This window comes from Oryctolagus cuniculus, chromosome 3, assembly GCF_964237555.1.
Source record: "Oryctolagus cuniculus chromosome 3, mOryCun1.1, whole genome shotgun sequence".
Classification (NCBI taxonomy): domain Eukaryota; kingdom Metazoa; phylum Chordata; class Mammalia; order Lagomorpha; family Leporidae; genus Oryctolagus; species Oryctolagus cuniculus.
In genome coordinates, this window is record NC_091434.1 from 179,781,680 (window position 1) to 179,804,698 (window position 23,019).

Below are 23,019 nucleotides of genomic sequence, written 5' to 3' on the forward strand. Positions count from 1 at the left end.
CTACTAACCTACAATGTAGGTGGATCAAATTCCCCAGCCAAAAGATTTAATTTGGCTAAATGAGTAAAAAAAGACCAAGACCCCACTGTATGCTGCTGACAAGAAACTCATTTCACAAATAAAGATATACTTAAATTTAAAGTAAAGAGCTGGAAAAAGATATACCAGACAAATGGAAACCAAATAAACATGAGTAGATATATATATATATATATATATCAAATATATATACTGTAAACGAAGAAAATTCTATATTGATTAAATGATAGATTCTGCAAGAAGATGTAACAATCATATATATATATATATATATATATATATAAAATCACTGAACATAAGACCACCCAGATACATATAGCAAGTACTATTAGACTTAAAGGGAGAGGGTAGACTCTGTTACAGTAATAGTTGGGTCCTTCAACATCCCACTGTGAGTAATAGACAGATTATCCTGGCAGAAAATCAACAAAGATACACTGGAATTGACCTATACTATTGGGCAAATGGACCTTACAGAGGATTACAGAACATTTCACCCAACAGCTACAGAATACACATTCTTATAATTACCACATGGAATATTCTTTAGGATAGACCACATGTTATGCCACAAATCAAGTCTTCGTGAATTTTAAGACTGAAACCATACCATGTATCCTATGAAACCCCAAAGGAGTAGAACTAGAAATCAACAAGAACAACAGAATGTTTACAAATACATGGAAATTAAACAACATGCTAGTGAATGATCGAAGGTCATTGAATAAATTTAAAAGGAAATAAACTTTCTTAAAATTAGTGAAAATGAAAACAATATATCAAAGCTTGTATGATACATAAAATCAATATTGACAGGGAAGTTTATTAAGAGCTTATATTGAAAAAAGAGAAAAGTTTCAAATAAATGATCTAATGATGCATCTCCAATATTTAGAAAAGCAAGAACAAATAAACTCCAAAGTACCAGGAGGCAAGAAATAGTAAGCTTCAGAGCAGAGATAGATGAAATAGAAACTTAGAGAACAATACAAGAGATCAACAAAACAAAAAAGCTGTGTTTTTGAGAAGATAAAAAAGAGATAAATCTTTATCCAGATTATCAAAGAGAAAAAACTCAAATAAAATTAGAAATTAAAAATAAGATATTACAGTTGACAACATGGAAATACAATGGACAAGAGAAACCACTATGAACAACTATTTGCTAACAAGATATCTGGAAGAAATGAATAAATTTCTGTAAATGAATAACCTACCAATATTAAATCAAGAAGATACAGAACATCTAAACGGACCCAACACAAGCAATGATATTGAAGCAGAAAGTAAAAGTCTCCCATAAAGGAAAAGTCCACAACTTCTATTAAGAGATTATATTGAATCAATCAATCTCTTTCTCTCTTTCTCTGCCTCTCCTCTCTCTGTGTAACTCTGACTTTCAAATAAATAAATATATAAAAAAGAGCTTATATTGAAAAAATAGAAAGGTCTCAAATAAATGATCTAATGATGCATCTCTAAGATTTAGATATACCACTGAATTCTACAAAACATTTGAAGATGCTTTACCCCCAATACTTTTTAAGTATTCCAAAATATTGAACAGGATGGTACTCTACCAAACTCTTTATGAGACCAGCATCATTTTGATACCAAAATCAAGCAAATACACAACATGGAAAGAAAACTACAGATCCATGTCCTTGATGACCATAGGAGCAAAAATTCTCAAGAAAATACTAGAAAACTGAATCCAAAACCACATCAAAAAGATCTTACATCACAAACAAGTAGGATTTATCCTAGAAACTCCAAGGTGCTTCAACATTCACAAATCAATAAATGTCAAAATTCACATCAGCAGAATCCAAAACCAAAACCATATGATCATCTTAATAGATGTGGAAAAAGCACTTAATAATATTCAACATCCTTTCCTAAAAAAAAAAAAAAAAAACCTCCACAAATTGGGTTTGGGTTTATAAAGACATGCCTCAAAATTATAAAGGCTATATGTGATAAACTAATAGCCAATATCTTGCTGTATGGTAAAAAGCTAAAAGCACTTCCGCTCAAGTCTAGAACAAGACAAGGATGTCTACCTTCATGACTGATTCAGTACAGTATTAGAATTATTAGCAAGAGCAATTAAGGAGGAGAAAGGCATCAAAATTGGAAAGGAGTGAATCAGAATATCCATGTTCACAGATTACATGATGTTGTACATGAAAAAACCTAAATACTGCTCCAGAAAGCTATTAGAATTGATAAGCCAATTTGGCAAAGTTGCAGGGCACAAAATAAACATAGAAAAACAGTAACTTTTTAATTTAAAAAAGATTTCTTCGCCGGCACACCGGGTTCTAGTCCCGGTCGGGGCGCCGGATTCTTTCCCAGTTGCCCCTCTTCCAGGCCAGCTCTCTGCTATGGCCTGGGAAGGCAGTGGAGGATGGCCCAAGTGCTTGGGCCCTGCACCCCATGGGAGACCAGGAGAAGCACCTGGCTCCTGCCTTCAGATCAGCGTGGTGCACTGGCCGCAGCGTGCCGGCCGTGGCGGCCATTGGAGGGTGAACCAACGGCAAAAGGAAGACCTTTCTCTCTGTCTCTCTTACTATCCACTAAGCCTGTCTAAAAAAAAAATTTCTTTATTTATGTGCCTGAAAGAGTTATGGAAGAGGGAAGAAGAGAGAGAGCACTTCAATCTGTCAATTCCCTCCCCAGATGACTGCAACACTGCAGCTGAGTCATGCCAAAGCCAGGAGCCAGGGACTTCTGGGACTCCCACATAGGTGGCAGGGATCCAAGCACTTGTGTCATCCTCCTCTGTTTATCCTAGGCCATTAGAGGGAGTTGGATCACTGGCATCACAGGTGGCTACTTTATCCACTATACAACAATGCAGGCTCCAACAGTAGCTTTTTTATACATTGATGATGAACTTGCCAAAAGAGAAATTAAAAAAAGAAATCCCCATTCACAGCAGCTGCAGAAATCAAATATTTAGGAATATATTTAACAAAAGAAATTAAAGATCTCTACAGTTTAAACATTGATGATGAAAGAAATCATCAGGAGGAGGCAAGATGGCGGAATAGGAAGGGAGCACACTGATAGTCCGGGGAGAGACAGTTTAATAACAGTGGAGATACTGCAGGTTCAAGGAAAAGTAGGGGAGAAAACAGCAGAAGAAACTCTTCTGGAACGCGTGATTCACAGTGGACCTGCGTGGAGAGCGTGGGAGCCCACAGCTCGGGATACCAGCGTGAGACTCAACACACCAGCGCTGGAAAGCGAGGTGAGCCGAACCTCAATAGCCCGAGACACTGGCAGGCAAGCGGAGAGAGGAGACTAGAGGGAACGACCCCCGGGGGGGGGGGGAGTTCAACAGGCTAACTGGAAGAGAGAGAGAGAGAGAAAAAAAGGTAACTGGTACAGACACGGGTTTCTCTCTCTCCGCTCACCTCTCAAGGGCGAGCAAGACAAAGAGCAGGCGCCATCTTGGACATACGTCATAAGCAGAGCGACCTCAGGTCTGCACCGGCCCTGAGCCTAGCAGAAAAACCTGACTCTGGGCGGGGCGAACTAACAGGAGATTAGGACCTAGTAAATTTGTGGTGCTACTAAACTGAGACTGTGAAAAAAGAGACGGTGGGGGAGAGAACTCGCAGAATTCACGTGAGTACTCTCCAGAGACGCTACAATTCCGTAACTTTGGCAACCCAGTGGGAGACTGAAGGAGAATTTGAGCCCACTCTGAGGGCCGAACAGATTCCCTGTGTGGTCCTTGGGAAAGAGCTTCCGATCTCTGGCTCCTGTGGGTATATCATTTGCCTGCTAACTACCTCCAACTTCATTCAGCTGTGCGGAATTACTTCCCTTTTGAACCAAAAAAAAAAAAAAAAAAAAGAGAGAGAGAGAGATCTATCACGCCTAACCTGGGAGTGTCACCTTTGGCACACCAAACAGACAGCTCAGGCCACACCCATCTCAAGCCTCTAAGGCTCCATCAAAAACAGACAGTCCACTTAATCTAGAGTCATAGTATAACAAGAAAAAGCACCACAGTGAAGAAACCAAATATCTCCAATATGCCAAATAACAAACGCAAAAACCAAGATAATAGAAACAAGGAAGTCACCATGACGCCCCCAAATGAAAAAGACACCCCAATTCAAGATTATGAAGATGATGAGATAGAAGAAATGCAAGAAGCAGATCTCAAAAAATTGATAAGAACTTCAAGAAGGTCTCAAAAACAAATTCTTTAACTACAGAAATCCTTAATGGACAAGGTAGAACATCTCTCTCGTGAAAATGAAATATTAAGGAGGAATCAAAATGAAACGAAACAACTAGTACAACAGGAAACTGTGATAGTGACGAGAAATCATAATGAAGTGAAGAATTCAGTAGATCAAATGAAAAACACAATAGAGAGCCTTAAAAACAGAATGGGTGAAGCAGAAGAGAGAATATAGGACTTAGAAGACAGAGAACAGGAAAGAATACAGTCAGACCAAAGAAAAGAAGAGGAAATTAGAAATCTAAAACATATTGTCGGGAATCTTCAGGATACTATTAAAAAACCCAACATTCGGGTTCTAGGAGTTCCTGAAGGCATGGAGAGGGAGAAAGAATTAGAAGGCCTTTTTAGTGAGATATTAGCAGAAAATTTCCCAGGTTTGGAGAAGGACAGAGAAATCCTAGTACAGGAAGCTCACAGAACCCCTAATAAACACGACCAAAAGAGATCCTCACCACAACACGTTGTAATTAAACTCTCCACAGTGAAACATAAAGAAAAGATCCTAAAATGTGCAAGAGAGAAACGTCAGATTACTCTCAGAGGATCTCCAATCAGACTCACAGCTGACTTCTCATCAGAAACCCTACAAGCTAGGAGGGAATGGCGAGATATAGCCCAGGTACTAAGAGAGAAAAACTGCCAGCCCAGAATATTATATCCTGCAAAGCTCTCATTTGTGAATGAAGGTGAAATAAAGACTTTTCATAGCAAACAGAAATTGAAAGAATTTGTTGCCACTCCTCCAGCCCTGCAAAAGATGCTTAAAGATGTGTTACACACAGAAACACGGTCATCAATATGAAAGAAGGTAAAGGAAGGAAACCTCACAGCAAAAGATCACAGGGAATTCAAAGCATATATTAGAACTTATCTTTGGCAAATGGCAGGGCAAAGTTACCACTTATCATTAGTCACATTGAACGTTAATGGTCTGAACTGTCCAGTTAAAAAAACACCGATTGGCTGATTGGGTTAAGAAACAAAACCCATTTATTTGCTGCTTACAAGAAACGTATCTTTCCAACAAAGATCCATACAGACTGAAAGTGAAAGGCTGGAAAAAGATATACCATGCCAACAGAAATGAAAAAAGACCGGGCGTAGCCATCTTAATATCGGACAACATAAACTTTACCACAAAAACTGTTAAGAGTGACAAAGAGGGACACTATATAATGATTAAGGGATCAATACAACAAGAAGATATAACAATTATCAATGTATATGCACCTAACTACAGGGCACCGGTTTATCTAAAAAATTTGTTAACAGACTTAAAGGGAGACTTAGACCCCAATACAATAGTACTGGGGGACTTCAATACTCCACTCTCAGAAATAGACGGATCAACAGGACAGAAGATCAACAAGGATACAGTAGATTTAAACGACACTATAGCCCAAATGGATCTAAAAGATATATAAAGAACTTTCAATCCTACAGCTAAAGATTTTACATTCTTCTCAGCAGTACATGGAATCTTCTATAGGATTGACCACATACTAGGCCATAAAGCAAGTCTCAGCAAATTCAAAAGAATTAGAATCATACCATGCAGCTTCTCAGACCATAAAGGAATGAAGTTGGAAATTAGCAACTCAGGAATCCCTAGAGCATACGCAAACACATGGAGATTGAACAACATGCTCCTGAATGAACAATGGGTCATAGAAGAAATCAAAAGAGAAATCAAAAACTTTCTGGAAGTAAATGAGGATAACAGCACAACATACCAAAACTTATGCGACGCAGCAAAAGCAGTGTTAAGAGGAAAGTTTATATCAATAGGTGCCTACATCAAGAAATTGGAAAGGCACCAAATAGATGAGCTTTCAATTCACCTCAAGGATCTAGAAAACCTACAGCAAACCAGACCCAAATCTAGTAGGAGAAGAGAAATAATTAAAATCAGAGAAGAAATCAACAGGATTGAATCCAAAAAAAAAAAAAAAAAAACATTACAAAAAATCAGCCAAGCGAAGAGCTGGTTTTTTGAAAAAATAAACAAAATTGACACCCCATTGGCCCACCTAACTAAGAAAAGAAAAGACCCAAATCAATAAAATCAGAGATGAAAAAGGAAACGTAACAACAGACACCACAGAAATAAAAAGAATCATCAGAAATTACTACAAGGAATTGTATGCCAGCAAACAGGGAAACCTATCAGAAATGGATAGATTCCTGGACACATGCAGCCTACCGAAATTGAACCAGGAAGACATCGAAAACCTAAACAGACCCATAACTGAGACAGAAATTGAAACAGTAATAAAGTCCCTCCCAACAAAGAAAAGCCCAGGACCAGATGGATTCACTGCTGAATTCTACCAGACATTTAAAGAAGAACTGACTCCAATTCTTCTCAAACTATTCAGAACAATCGAAAAAGAGGGAGTCCTCCCAAATTCTTTTTATGAAGCCAGCATCACGTTAATTCCTAAGCCGGAAAAAGATGCAGCATTGAAAGAGAAGTACAGACCAATATCCCTGATGAACATAGATGCAAAAATCCTCAATAAAATTCTGGCCAATAGAATGCAACAACACATCAGAAAGATCATCCACCCAGACCAAGTGGGATTTATCCCTGGTATGCAGGGATGGTTCAACATTCGCAAATCAATCCGTGTGATACACCACATTAACAGACTGCAGAAGAAAAACCATATGATTATCTCAATAGATGCAGAGAAAGCATTTGATAAAATACAACACCCGTTCATGATGAAAACTCTTAGCAAGCTGGGTTTGGAAGGAACATTCCTCAATACAATCAAAGCAATCTATGAAAAACCCACAGCCAACATCCTATTAAATGGTAAAAGTTGGAAGCATTTCCACTGAGATCTGGTACCAGACAGGGATGCCCACTCTCACCACTGCTATTCAATATAGTTCTGGAAGTTCTAGCCAGAGCTATTAGGCAAGAAAAAGAAATTAAAGGGATACAAATTGGGAAGGAAGAACTCAAACTATCCCTCTTTACAGATGATATGATTCTTTATTTAGGGGACCCAAAGAACTCTACTAAGAGACTATTGGAACTCATAGAAGATTTTGGCAAAGTAGCAGGGTATAAAATCAATGCACAAAAATCAACAGCCTTTGTATACACAGACAATGCCATGGCTGAGGAAGAACTTCTAAGATCAATCCCATTCACAATAGCTACAAAAACAATCAAATACCTTGGAATAAACTTAACCAAGGACGTTAAAGATCTCTACGATGAAAATTACAAAACCTTAAAGAAATAGAAGAGGATACCAAGAAATGGAAAAATCTTCCATGCTCATGGATTGGAAGAATCAATATCACCAAAATGTCCATTCTCACAAAAGCAATTTATAGATTCAATGCAATACCAATCAAGATACCGAAGACCTTCTTATCAGATCTGGAAAAAATGGTGCTGAAATTTATATGGCGGCACAAGAGACCTCGAATAGCTAAAGCAATCTTGTACAACAAAAACAAAGCCGGAGGCATCACAATACCAGATTTCAGGACATGCTACAGGGCAGTTATAATCAAAACAGCATGGTACTGGTACAGAAAAAGATGGATAGGCCAATGGAACAGAATAGAAACACCAGAAATCAACCCAAACATCTACAGCCAACTTATATTTGATCAAGGATCTAAAACCAATTCCTGGAGCAAGGACAGTCTATTCAATAAATGGTGCTGGGAAAACTGGATTTCCACGTGCAGAAGCATGAAGCAAGACCCCTACCTTACACCTTACACAAAAATCCACTCAACATGGATTAAAAACCTAAATCTACGACCTGACACCATCAAATTATTAGAGAACATTGGAGAAACCCTTCAAGATATTGGCACAGGAAAAGAGTTTCTGGAAAAGACCCTGGAGGCACAGGCTGTCAAAGCCAAAATCAACTATTGGGATTGCATCAAATTGAGAAGTTTCTGTACTGCAAAAGAAACAGTCAGGAGAGTGAAGAGACAACCGACAGAATGGGAAAAAATATTTGCAAACTATGCAACAGATAAAGGATTAATAACCAGAATCTACAAAGAGATCAAGAAACTCCACAAACACAAAACCAACAACCCACTTAAGAGATGGGCCAAGGACCTCAAGAGACATTTTTCAAAAGAGGAAATCCAAATGGCCAACAGGCACATGAAAAAATGTTCAAGATCACTAGGAATCAGGGAAATGCAAATCAAAACCACGATGAGGTTTCACCTCACCCCGGTTAGAATGGCTCACATGCAGAAATCTACCAACAACAGATGCTGGCGAGGATGCGGGGAAAAAGGGACACTAACCCACTGTTGGTGGGAATGCAAACTGGTCAAGCCACTATGGAAGTCAGTCTGGAGATTTCTCAGAAACCTGAATATAACCCTACTGTTCGACCCAGCCATCCCACTCCTTGGAATTTTCCCAAAGGAAATTAAATTGGCAAACAAAAAAGCGGTCTGCACCCTAATGTTTATTGCAGCACAATTCACAATAGCCAAGACCTGGAACCAACCTAAATGCCCAACAACGGTAGACTGGATAAAGAAATTATGGGATATGTACTCTTTAGAATACTATACCGCAGTAAGAAACAACGAAATCCAGTCATTTGCAACAAAATGGAGGAATCTGGAACACATCATGCTGAGTGAAGTAAGCCAGTCCCAAAGGGACAAATACCATATGTTCTCCCTGATCGGTGACAACTGACTGAACACCAAAAAGGAAACCTGTTGAAGTGAAATCGACACCATGAGAAACAGTGACTTGATCAGCATAGCCCTGACTGTTAATGAACAACTTAATACATTATCCTTCTTAGTAGTTTTTTTGTCTGTTCTACTTAATATGACTGGTTTAGTTCTGTAATTAATACACAGTTATTCTTAAGTGTTGAAAATTAACTGAAATGTGATCCCTGTTAAACATAAGAGTGAGGATAAGAGAGGGAAGAGATGTACAATTTGGGACATGCTCAGGCTGACTTGCCCCAAATGGTAGAGTTAGAAACATACCAGGGGACTCCAATTCAATCCCATCAAGGTGGCATGTACCAATGCCATCTCACTAGTCCAAGTGATCAATTTCAGTTCATAATTGATCATAATGAAAGGACTAAGAGTCAAAGGGAGCACATAAACAAGTCTAGTACCTGCTAATACTAACCGATAGAATAAATAAAGGGGAGAGTGATCCAACATGGCAAGCGAGATACTCAGCAGACTCATAGAATGGCGGATGTCCTAAACAGCACTCTGGCCTCAGAATCAGCCCTAAAGGCATTCGGATCTGGCTGAAAAACCCATGAGAGTATTTCAGGCATGGAAAGCCAAGACACTCTGGCAAAAAAAAAAAAATAAAAAAATAAAAACAACAACAACAAAACCTAAATGAAAGATCTCTGTGTGTGAGATCCCAGTGGAAAGAACAGGTCTTCAAAGAAGGAGGTACCTTTCTCTGAAGGGAGGAGAGAACCTCCACTTTGACTATGACCTTGTCTAAACAAGATAAGAGTCGGAGAACTCAGAGGGCTTCCATAGCCTTGGAAACTCATGACTGGTGCATAGGGAGATTACTGATGCCATAAACAGGAGTGTCAATTTGTAAAGTCAACAACAGGAGTCACTGTGCACTTACTCCTCATGTAGGATCTCTGTCCTTAATGTGCTGTACATTGAGGCTTAATGCTATAATGAGTACTCAAACAGTATATTTCACTTTGTGTTTCTATGGGGGTGCAAACGACTGAAATCTTTACTTAATGTATACTAAACTGATCTTCTGTTAAAAAAAAAAAAGAAATTAGCAATTCCCAACTTGACTCTCATTGGGATTAAACATGACAATAGGTATGATCTGATTTCATCATCATTTAAAAAAGCGTCTATTATTTTTCACTTTATGTTTCTGTGTGGGAGCAAACTGTTGAAATCTTTACTTAATGTATACTAAACTGATCTTCTGTATATAAAGATAATTGAAAATTAATCCTGATGTGAATGGAAGGGGAGAGGGAATGGGAAAGGGGAGGGTTGCGGGTGGGAGGGACGTTATGGGGGGAAGCCATTGTAATCCATAAGCCGTACTTTGGAAATTTATATTCATAAATAAAAGTTAAAAAAAAAGAAAGAAATCATCAAGGACACAAAAAGGGATGATATATCTTATTCATGGATTGGAATGATTAACATAATAAAATGTCTATACCATCTAAAGCAATCTACAGATTCAGTGCAAGCCCTGTAAAATACCAATGGCATTCTTTACACAATTACAAAAACAAACCTAAAGTTCCTATCAAATCACAAATGACCCAGATTAGCCAAAGCAATCATGAGCAAAATATAAATAAATAAATAAAGATGGAGGCATCACAATACCTGACTTCAAAGCATACTACAAAGCTATAATAGTTTAAAAAGTATGGTCCTGGCATAAAAACTGACAAATAGACCAGTGAAGCAGAATAGAGAGCCTAGAAATTTATCCACATACATACAGCCAACTGATTTTTGACAAAAGTTCCCAGACTATACATTGCAGAAAGGATAACCTCTTCAATAAAGGGTGCTGGAAAAACTGAAGATATATATATATATATATAATTTATATTTATATATAAATTGAAATATATATATGAATGAAATTAAATCTGTACTTCTCTTCATATACACAGATCATTTCAAGATGGATCAAAGATCTAAATTGAAGACCTGAAGTTGCTGAAAGAAAATGTAGTGGAAACACTTCAAGATATTGGTTTAGGTCATGACTCTTTGGATAATATCACCAAAGCATAGACAGAAAAATGTAAATCTAGACAAATGGAATTATAACAAACTCAGAAGCTTGTGTACATCAAAAAATATAGTCATAAGGGTAAAGAGACATCCCATATAATGTGAAAACAATTATGGGAATTACTTATCTGACAAAGGATTAATATAAAGATTACAGCAATTCAAAAAATTCAACAATAGAAAGTAATCAACCTAATGGGGAAAAAAAGAATCTCAACAGACAGTTCTCAGATGAAAAAATACAAATGATCAATAAATATATGGAAAAGTGCCCAGTGCCGGTGCTGTGGCATAGTAGGTTAAGACTCCACCTGTGGTGCCACCAGCATTGCATATGCATGCTGATTCCAGGCCCCTACTAGCTCCACTTCTGATCCAACTCCCTATTGGTGGCCTAGGAGAGCAGCAGAGGATTGCCCAAGTGGTTGGGCCCCTGCATCCACACTGAGGACCTGGAGGAAGTTCCTTGATCCTGGCTCTTGGCTTCAGATTAGCCCAGCTCTGACCGTTGCAGCAATGTTGGGAGTGAGCTAGTGGATGGAAGGACTCTCTGTCTCTCCCTCTCTCTGTCTGTAGTTCTGCCTCTCAGGTAAATAACTAATCCTTTGAAAAGGAGAAGAAAACTGTAAAGAAAAAACTCCCAACATCACTAGCCATCAGAGAAATGCAAAGCCACAATGAGATATCACCTCACTCCTGTCAGAATGGCCATTGTCCAAAAGACAGAGAGTAACAAATGCAGATTAGCGTATGGAGAAAAGGGAACTCTTATATACTGTTGGTAGGAATATAAATTAGTGTAGCTGCTGTGGAAAAGCAGTTAAAAAGCTAGAAATATAGTCTATTGTCAAATAAAGTTATGCCCTTGTAAAAAGAATGCAAGAATGCCACAAGAGTTGACGTCAGTGTTACCCTCCCTCATTTTTGTCATTTTGTTGTTATGCACCTATTTCTAAATGTTACAAATTTCACAATGCATGTTTCTATCTTTTCTTTATTTAGTGAATTGTTCATAATTTTTAAAAATCATTCCATTTTTAAAATTCATTTGAAAGAGAGAGATGGAGTACTCCTGTCACTATTTAAATGTTTACAATGACCTGGGCTGGGCAATGCCAAAGATAGGAGCTGGGAACTCAACCCAGGCATACCACAGAGTAGCAGGGATGCAATTTCTTGAGCCATCACCTCTGCCTCTCAAGATACACACTAGCAGGAAGTAGAGTCTAAAGCTAGAGCTAAGCATTGAACCCAGATACTTTGAAATTGGACATGGATGTCTTAACCAGCATCTTAACCACATGGTTAAGGAATTTCAAGTACCTTAAGCAGTAGACCGTTGTTACTTTGTTGGGCCTAAAGAATAGACACTTTCCTTCAGTGCTCTTTTCTGTATCCATAATCTTGCCTTTGTAGTACAGAGTATTTCAACTGTGATTTTGCCCCTCCCTCAAAAATGGATGCTGCTGATTTTCACTTTATGTGAGGCTTGTGGTAAAGGCAGGAATACTCTATTTCCCTGACCAGCCTCAATCTTAAGCCATGTAAACTTCATTGCTCCTTTTTACCTCACCCAACATGGCAGCAAATCTCTGCTTCATATCTGAGGCTGGTCATGGGTTGGGATTTCTTCTTCTTTTCTAGTGGACCCCCATTTCTGTCAGTTCAGGATCCTGGCCTGAATGGATTTCTACCACTTCTCTAAGTGCAGATTACTTTTATTTCTTTTCCCTCAGTAGTAATGCATTTTATCTTAACAGGTGGCAGAGAAGTTTTCTAGCCTTTCCTTACAGTGACTTAATATTGATTATGCTTGCAAGATCGTGCTTGGGGGCAAATGATTTCTGATTTAAAAAAAGTTTCTATATTTCAGTCTGGATTCCTTAAGTATAATTTTATATTTTTATTGGATAGTTTTAAAAATATTTTCCTTAGTTTGTAGAAGTTTCACCCTAATATAGATATGGTTCAATTGTATTTCTTCCTTTTGAGCTATGTAATATGTTTGCATCTTTGGCTTGATATCTTTTTTTCTTTTTTTAAACTTTTATTTAACAAATATAAATTTCCAAAGTACAACTTTTGGATTATAGTGGTTTTTTTCCTCCCATAACCTCCCTCCCACCCGCAACCATCCTATCTCCCACTCCCTCTCCCATTCCATTCACATCAAGATTTATTTTCAATTATCACTATATACGGGAGATCAATTTAGTATATACTAAGTAAAGATTTCAACAGTTTGCACCCACAAAGAAACACAAAGTGAAAGTACTGTTTGAGTACTAGTTATACCATTAATTCACATAGTACAACACCTTAAGGACAGAGATCCTACATGTGGAGTAAGTTCACAGTGACTCCTGTTGTTGATTTAACAATTGGCACTCTTATGTATGGCGTCAGTAATCACCTGAGGCTGTTGTCATGAGCTGCCAAGGCTATGGAAGCCTCTTGAGTTCGCCAACTCAAATCTTATTTAGACACGGTCATAGTCAAAGTGGAAGTTCTCTCCTCCCTTCAGAGAAAGGTACCTCCTTCTTTGATGGCCTGTTCTTTCCGCTGGGATCTCACTAACAGAGATCTTTAATTTAGGTCATTTTTTTTTCCAGAGTGTCTTGGCTTTGCATGCCTGAAATACTCTCATGGAAAATTCAGCCAGATCCGAATGCCTTTAGGGCTGATTCTGAGGCCAGAGTGCTGTTTAGGACATCTGTCATTCTGAGTCGGCTGTGTATCCCACTTCCCATGTTGGATTGTTCTCTCCTTTTTAATTCTATCAATTAGTATTAGCAGACACTAGTCTTGTTTATATGATCCCTTTGACTCTTAACCCTATCATTATGGTCAATTATGAACTGAAACTTATGACTTTGACTAGTGAGATGGCATTGGTACATGCCACCTTGATGGGATTGAATTGGAATCCCCTGGCACATTTCTAATTCTCCCAATAGGGGTAAGTCGAATTGAGCATGTCCCATACTGTACTTCTCTCCCACTCTTATTCCCACTCAATTTAATGGGGATCACTTTTCAATTAAATTTAAACACCTAAGAACTATTGTGTATTAATTAAAGAGTTCAACCAATGGTATTAAGAGAACAAAAAAATACTAAAAGGAATAAAGTAGTAAGTTGTTCCTTGACAGTAGGACAAGGGCTGATCAAGTCACTGTTTCTCATAGTGTCCATTTCACTTCAACAGGTTTCCTTTTTTGTGCTCAGTTAGTTGTCACTGATTAGGGAGAACATATGATATTTGTCCTTTGGGACTGGCTTATTTCACTCAGCATGATGTTTTCCAGAGTTCTCCATTGTGTTGCAAATGACAAGATTTCGGTGTTTGTTTGTTTGTTTGTTTTTTACTGCTGTATAGTATTCTATAGAGTACATGTCCCATAATTTCTTTATCCAGTCTAATGCTGAAAGGCATTTAGGTTGATTCTAGCTCCTAGCTATTGTGAATTGAGCTGCGATAAATTTTGAGTTGCAGACAGCTCTTTTATTTGCCAATTTAATTTCCTTTGGGTAAATTTCAAGGAGTAGGATGGCTGGGTTGTATGGTACAGTTATATTCAGGTTTCTGAGGAATCTCCACACTGACTTCCATAGTGGCTTAACCAGTTTGCATTCCCACCAACACTGGGTTAGTTTCCCTTTTTCCCCACATCCTCTCTAGCAACAGTTGTTGGTAGATTTCTGAATGTGAGCCATTCTAACAGGGGTGAGGTGAAACCTCATTGTGGTTTTGATTTGTGTTTCCCTGATTGCTAGTGATCTTGAACATTTTTTCATGTGCCTGTTGGCCATTTGGATTTCCTCTTTTGAAAAGTGTCTATTGAGGTCCTTGGCCCATCTCTTAAGTGGGATGTTTGTTTTGTTGTTTTGAGTTTCCTGATCCCTTTGTAGATTCTGGTTATTAATCCTTTATCTGTTGCATAGTTTGCAAATATTTTTCCCATTCTGTCGGTTGTCTCTTCACTCTCCTGACTGTTTCTTTTGCAGTACAGAAACTTCTCAATTTGATGCAATCCCAATTGTTAATTTTGGCTTTGACAGCCTGTGCCTCCAGGGTCTTTTCCAAGAAGTCTTTGCCTGTGCCTATATCTTGCAGGGTTTCTCCAATGTTCTCTAATAATTTGATGGTGTCAGGTCTTAGATTTAAATCTTTAATCCATGTTGAGTGGATTTTTGTGTAAGGTGTAAGGTAGGGGCCTTTGTTCATGCTTCTGCATGTGGAAATCCAGTTTTCCCAGCACCATTTATTGAATAGACTATCCTTGCTCCAGGAATTGGTTTTAGATCCTTGATCAAATATAAGTTGGCTGTAGATGTTTGGGTTGATTTCTGGTGTTTCTATTCTGTTCCATTGGCCTATCCATTTGTTTCTGTACCAGTACCATGCTCTGTTGATTACAACTGCCCTGTAGTATGTCCTGAAATCTGGTATTGTGATGCCTCCAGCTTTGTTTTTGTTGTCCAAGATTGCTTTGGCTATTCAAGGTCTCCTGTGTCTCCATATGAATTTTACCATCATTTTTTCCAGATCTGATAAGAAGGTCTTCGGTATTTTGATTGGTATTGCATTGAACCTATAAATTGCTTTTGGGAGAATGGACATTTTGATGATATTGATTCTTCCAATCCATGAGCATGGAAGATTTTTCCATTTTTTTTGGTATTTCTTTTTATTTGTGGTTTTTTTTTAACTTTTATTTAATGAATATAAATTTCCAAAGTACAGCTTATGAATTATAATGGCTTCCCCCCCCCATAACTTCCCTCCCAACCTCAACCCTCCCCTTTCCCGCTCCCTCTCCCCTTCCATTCACATCAGGATTCATTTTCAATTCTCTTTATATACAGAAGATCAGTTTAGCATATATTAAGTAAAGATTTCAACAGTTTACACCCACATAGAAACACAAAGTAAAAATACTGTTTGAATACTAGTTATAGCATTAAATCACAATGTACAGCACATTAAAGACAGAGATGCTACATGAGGAGTAAGTGCACAGTGACTCCTGTTGTTGACTTAACAAATTGGCACTCTTATGTATGGCGTCAGTAATCACCTGAGGCTCTTGTCATGAGCTGCCAAGGCTATGGAAGCCTCTTGAGTTCGCCAACTCAAATCATATTTAGACAAGGTCGTAGTCAAAGTGGAAGTTCTCTCCTCCCTTCAGAGAAAGGTACCTCCTTCTTTGATGACCTGTTCTTTCCACTGGGAATTCACTTGCGGAGGTCTTTCATTTAGGTCATTTTTTTTTCCAGAGTGTCTTGGCTTTCCATGCCTGAATGGTATTTCTTTTTTTAATATTTTGTAGTTCTCATCATAGAGATCTTTAACGTCCTTGGTTAAGTTTATTCCAAGGTATTTGATTGTTTTTGTAGCTATTGTGAATGGGGTTGATCTTAGAAGTTCTTTCTCAGCCATGGCATTGCCTGTGTATACAAAGCTGTTGATTTTTGTGCATTGATTTTATATCTTGCTACTTTGCCAAAATCTTCTATGAGTTCCAATAGTGTCTTAGTAGAGTTCTTTGGACCCCCTATATAAAGAATCATATCATCTGTAAAGAGGGATAGTTTGACTTCTTCCTTCCCAATTTGTATCCCTTTAATTTCTTTTTCTCGCCTAATGGCTCTGGCTAAAACTTCCAGAACTATATTGAATAGCATTGGTGAGAGTGGGCATCCCTGTCTGGTACCAGATCTCAGTGGAAATGTTTCTGAGTTTTCCCCATTCAGTAGGATGCTGGCCGTTGGTTTTTCATAAATTGCCTTGATATCTTAATATTCAGTTTTTTAAAAAATGGCCTCTGTTATCATTTATTTCTTCATTTTTCCCTTTCTCTTTCTTCTCGCATTATGAGACTTCAATTATATGCATTTTAGATCTTCTCAGTGTTTGAAATAGTGGACATTTTCCATCATATCCTTTGTATCACTAATATCCTTTTAAATTGTCATTCATTTTATTTCTCCATGGACTCTTGTTGTTTTCTCTTGCCTTACTTTGTACTGCTCAGGTTCCCATCTATTCTTTCTAACCTGATATTGAACATATTAACCTTTTTTACTTTTAATAATTGCATTTCTTAGTTGTAGAAACATATTTGACTCCAAGGTTTTGATACTGTTATCTAACATACCTTCTCTTTCCTTAAACATCATTTTTTAAAGCAAGATTCATTTATTTATTTGAAAGGCAGAGTTACAGAGAGAGAGAGTGAAGATAGAGACAGACAAAAAAAGAGAGAGATTCCATCCATTGATTAACTCCCCAAATGCCAGAAGAGACAGGTTTGGGTCAGGACAAAGCCTGAAGGCAGGTGCTTCATCTGGTTCTCCCACATGAGTGCAAGGATCCAAAAACTCTGGAAATCTTCTGCTGTTTTCCCAGGTATATTTATAAGCAGGGAGCCTATCTGAAGTGGAGCAGCCAGGACTCCAGCCAGAACTCATATTGGATACTGGTATCACAGGCAATGGCCTAATTCACTATACCACAACACAGGCCTCTGTTCTCAAACATGTTATTAACATGTCATGTTAAAATTTCATCTGATAGCACTAACATTTTCATTTATCTGATAATATTTTTGCTACTATTTTCCCCTCATTTTTAATGTTTTAGTCTTCTATGATAGGTCATTTTTTGACTGAATGTTGAAAAATATGAATGGAGACTTGTAAATGTAATTTGATAACATCTATATAATGCTACCCTCATCAAAGGTATATTTATTTGGCTTCTGACAGGCAGTTATCTTAGGCACATATTACCTTTGTTGAATGACCAGAATATGGGAAGTTTTAATTTTACAATTCGTCCTTATTCCTGAAGAATATATTTTACATATAATAACATATAATTCTTAACATGTGTATGTTGGTGAAAGATACTGGCTTTTGATGGACCCTGAAATGTAAATATTGCTTTTGTAAAAAGAAGACTTATTTATTTGAAAGAGTTACAGAGAGGGGCAGGGAGAGATTGATTTTTTATCCACTGGTTCACTCCCCAAATGGCTGCAACAACCAGGACTGGGCCATGCCGAAATCAGAAGCCTGGAGTTCCATCCAACATGGGTGGCAAGTGCTCAAGTACTTGGGTCATTTTCTGCTGCTTTCCCAGGCATATTAGCAGGGACGTAGATTGGAACTGTGAGCAGTCAGGACTCGAACTGCCACTTATATGGGATGCCGGTGCCACAGACAACGGCTTAACCTGCTGTGCCACAGTGCTGGGCGCAAATATCGCTTTCTAAGCTCTTTGAATCTACGTAAGTTTTGCTCATTTTTCTGAGTATCTTTGCCCCTGGTTAAAAGTTTTAAAAATGCCTGGAGAACAAAGTGTTATTGAGTGTTTGGCCTTCCTTTTTCCCCTTCCTTGTCTTTGTGATCTTGGCCCTCAAGTGCTTTGTCCAGGGAGTTTTCTAATTCTCCAGGGTCAGTATTCTTCTTATAATCCTCTTCAGGTTTTCTGATCATCTTCAGTAGGAGAGATAATCTGACATAAAATGACACTATAACGAGATGTGGAAGTCCTAAAATGGATGTATGTTTTTACTCTAGAGCCAAAAGAATTGGCTGCTGATGGGCTGAATATTTATTATGAGGAAACAGAAGAAACCAGGAAGGCTCTAAATGTATAGTTATGACAAATATTGAGATAAGGAGCTATGTGAAAGGAATATTTTGATGAAGATAGTCCAAGTATAGATTGCACTTGGACATGTGAAAACCAGTAGAATTGTCAAATACTGGAGTAGAACTGAATGTGTAAATTTGGGAGCCGTCAGTGTTTAGCTGTTATGAAGTTAAGTAAGATCAGTTTGGTATTAGTGTACTTGGAGATAAGAATAAATTTGAATCTTGCATCCTCTTACATGTAGTCATTTGAAGGAGGATATGAATTTTGCAAAGGAGTCTGAGATGCTTGCAGTGAGCTAAGTGAATTTCAAGGAAGGTTGAATCCACTCTATGATAATGCTGCAAGAGTAGCTGAGTGACATAAGGAAGTTGTTTGATTTTAGCAACATGAAAGATTTTAGTGACGTTTACACCAGTGGTTTCTTAAGAATGGTAGGAGCAAAATTTTAGTTTGGATCAAAGAGTGATAGAAGGAAGAGGAAATTGATATGCAAAGTGCCTCCAAGTCCTTCAAGGAATCCATATGTAAAAGGCCCATTATCTGGAAGGTGATATGTAATGTGGTCTCAAGGAGGCTTCTCTTTATTTCTTAAAATTGGCAATGTTACATCAAATTTTGATAAAGGGAATGACCTAGTACAAAATGAGAAGTTTATGAACAAAGAAATTTGTGGGGAGCAAACCGGACTAGACTGAGTTGCTGGAATTAAGACTTATTCTATGCATCTGCTCTCCCACAATATGGCGCTGGGAGAGAAGTAAACAGCTTCCGCACAGCTGCCTCCAGTTCAACCAATAAACTGTAGGACTTGCTCCTGATTGGAGAGCAGCGTACTCGGCATGTGGGCAGCTGAGTTAGGATTGGCGGAGGAGGACTATAAAGGAGGAGAGAGACGGCATGCACCAGGGAACATCTAAGGGGAACATCTATCCGAATAACACCTGTGCAGCCCCCGAGAGAGCCGGCCGGCAGTGTGCCGCTCCCCTGCGGAAGTGGGGAATGTGGCCAGGGGGAACTGCCCTTCCACGGAGGTGGAAGGGATAGTAGCCAACCCGGGAAGAACCAGCAGCAAACCCGGGGAGGGCCGAGCAGATGAAAGAACAGCGCAGGGTTTAGTGTCGTTCCTCCACGAAGACGGGGAGCGACATAATGGTGCCGTGACTCGGATAGGAAACTTAGGAGGGAAGAAACGGGAAGAAATGGGAAAATACCGGAGAGAGAGAGACTAGCAAACAGCCTAGGAAAAGCCGGACGAAAAAGGTGCCGGAAGAAGCTATTGAAAGCCTAGGCATAGACTCAGATACGGACTACGGGGGGAAGCTGGGAGAAATCTCTAAGGTCGAAAGCGAAAGTGAAAGCTAGAACAAACAGACTCGGATGCGGACTGTGGGGAGAGACCAGGAGAAATGAGGGAGGAGTATTGTTGGAGGAAAACTTAGGGAAACATACCGGGTAGAGAAAAGTGTTAGGGAAATTGAAGCCGTGGGGGGCAGGCCAAGGCGGACACGAAAGCCACTTTGGGATTCTCAAGTTAGCCCGGGAATAGGGGGCGAAAAGTTGAAACCAGAAGCTGAAACGTAAGCCAGATTGGGGTCCGTCTGATTAGCCCGGGGAGCAAAGGACGGGAAGCCAAACCGTGGGGCGGAGACGTAAGCTGGGTTGAATTCGCCAGGCTAGCCCGGGGAACTTAGATTGAATGCTAGTGGTGGAGACGCAAGCTACGCTGTGTGACTCGCGGAAGCCGCCGCATGCAGAGAGAGCACGGGGCGTGAATAGATAGGGAACAGGGCTGGCGCGGGGCCGTGGTGCAGATGCGAAGGGCGTGGAGACCGCGGAGCGCGCGAAGCCAAGCCGCGCAAAGCCGGGAAGCTGCGCAGATGAGAGAGGCGCGGGCTGAAGCGGCTCAGCCGGGAAGCCGCCGAGAAGTAGCCTCGGGGCGGGCAGCGGGAAGCTGCGGGGATAAGAGAAACAGAAGTTTAGAAGTAAAAGAGAAATAGGAATGCTGGAAGATAGAAGTAAAATGGGAGAAATGGGAATGCCCGGAGATAGAGAAATAGAGAAATAGAAAGGCCTCCCTACAACACTGCAATGTGAGAGCTTGGATTCGGTCTGCCTGATTAAGTGAGGCGATGAGCACGATGAGCACCTGCAGCGGCTAGCAGCTTATGCGCCGCAGGTCACCGAAGACAGGCACGAATTAACATCAGTAAGGCCTCCCCACAAAAAGGCAATGAGAAGGCTTGGATTCGGTTTGCCTGATAGAGCTTGTAAGCCCCTGCAGGCAGAGCAGAGCATGCGCTGCAGGGCACCGAACACAGGCATGCATCAGCGCCTAAAAACCTCCTCACAACATGGCGAAGAGAGGACCCGGATTCGGTTTGCCTGATTGATAGGACTTGTAAGAGCCTGTGGCAACTCTAGCAAGTAGAGCAGAGTGTGTGCCGCGGGACACCGAAGACAGGCACGTATCAATGCCAAAAAATAAAAAGAAAGGGGGATCTGTGGGGAGCAAACCGGACTAGACTGAGTTGCTGGAATTAAGACTTATTCTATGCATCTGCTCTCCCACAATATGGCGCTGGGAGAGAAGTAAACAGCTTCCGCACAGCTGCCTCCAGTTCAACCAATAAACTGTAGGACTTGCTCCTGATTGGAGAGCAGCGTACTCGGCACGTGGGCAGCCGAGTTAGGATTGGCGGAGGAGGACTATAAAGGAGGAGAGAGACGGCATGCACCAGGGAACATCTAAGGGGAACATCTATCCGAATAACACCTGTGCAGCCCCCGAGAGAGCCGGCCGGCGGTGTGCCGCTCCCCTGCGGAAGTGGGGAATGTGGCCAGGGGGAACTGCCCTTCCACGGAGGTGGAAGGGATAGTAGCCAACCCGGGAAGAACCAGCAGCAAACCCGGGGAGGGCCGAGCAGATGAAAGAACAGCGCAGGGTTTAGTGTCGTTCCTCCACGAAGACGGGGAGCGACAGAAATTCAGTCAAGGATCTATTCAGATTTTGTGGGGTCTGAAACAGATAATTTATCAGACATTTTTTAAAAAAAAGAATATGAAGTAATGAAAATAAATTTGCATTAAGATGAACATTTATCTAGAATTCAAAATCAAGAGTAACTGAAAATTTTGAGAGGTTGAAAATACCTTATATATTAAAAACTTATAAATAGTTATTTTATCTGCTAGTTAACAACAGATATGTGTTCTGGTGTCTAATACATGTCTACTGCTTTGACTATATATCATTTGATTGTATTTTCATAATAACCATTTCAGAATCTTGGAATCAAAGGAGGTTACTAATTTGGTCAGATATGTAGGCCAAATGGAGATAAAGGCCAAGATGAAGAAAGACCAACTGCAAAGTGTGGACTCCTGACTAAGCTTCAAATAAATAAGCATGTGAAGCGGGGAGGAAATGCTTGGTTTTGTCTGTTAGGAAAACTCATTAATGAGATCTAATGAAAACCTCTTTTTTGACATTAGGATCCATTCAATTCCTCCTTGCCTGTGGATTATAGCAGCTTCATTTTTTACTTTCTACTCTCATACTTTCTTCTTCACTTTTAACACATAGAAGTTTACAGCATTTAAAACTTAATTTTAGCCGGCGCCGTGGCTCAATAGGCTAATCCTCCACCTTGCGGCGCCGGCACACCGGGTTCTAGTCCCGGTCGGGGCGCCGGATTCTGTCCCGGTTGCCCCTCTTCCAGGCCAGCTCTCTGCTATGGCCAGGGAGTGCAGTGGAGGATGGCCCAGGTGCTTGGGCCCTGCACCCCATGGGAGACCAGGAAAAGCACCTGGCTCCTGGCTCCTGCCAGGATCAGCGCGGTGCGCCGGCTGCAGCGGCGGCCATTGGAGGGTGAACCAGCGGCAAAGGAAGACCTTTCTCTCTCTGTCTCTCTCTCTCACTGTCCACTCTGCCTGTCAAAAAAAAAAAAAAAAAAAAAAAACTTAATTTTATACTTTAGAGATGTTAACATATTGCCTGTCTTGTAACAGCTTAAGTTTTACATCTCTTAGTACTTTATTATAGGTTATCTTTCATTGATGAAGTTGTCACATTTTTGTTGTAATTGTTATAGTCTTCATGAAGAATGAATGGGTAATAATTGTATTGAATTTTTTTGCACATATAAATATGTATTTGTCATTAATAAAAGCAAACAATAATTTAAATTGGCATAGTATTTTTATTTTGCAGTATGTAAACCCGATATTCTGTAGATAGCTATAATTACAT

General features: G+C 39.7%; 1 protein-coding gene across 2 annotated transcripts in view; it reads left to right on the forward strand.

The window, feature by feature from the left end:
• The window catches only part of LOC100348562 (TRPM8 channel-associated factor 1), a 201,353-nt gene that overhangs the window by 42,972 nt on the left and 135,362 nt on the right, over nt 1–23,019 (forward strand). The window lies entirely within an intron of this gene.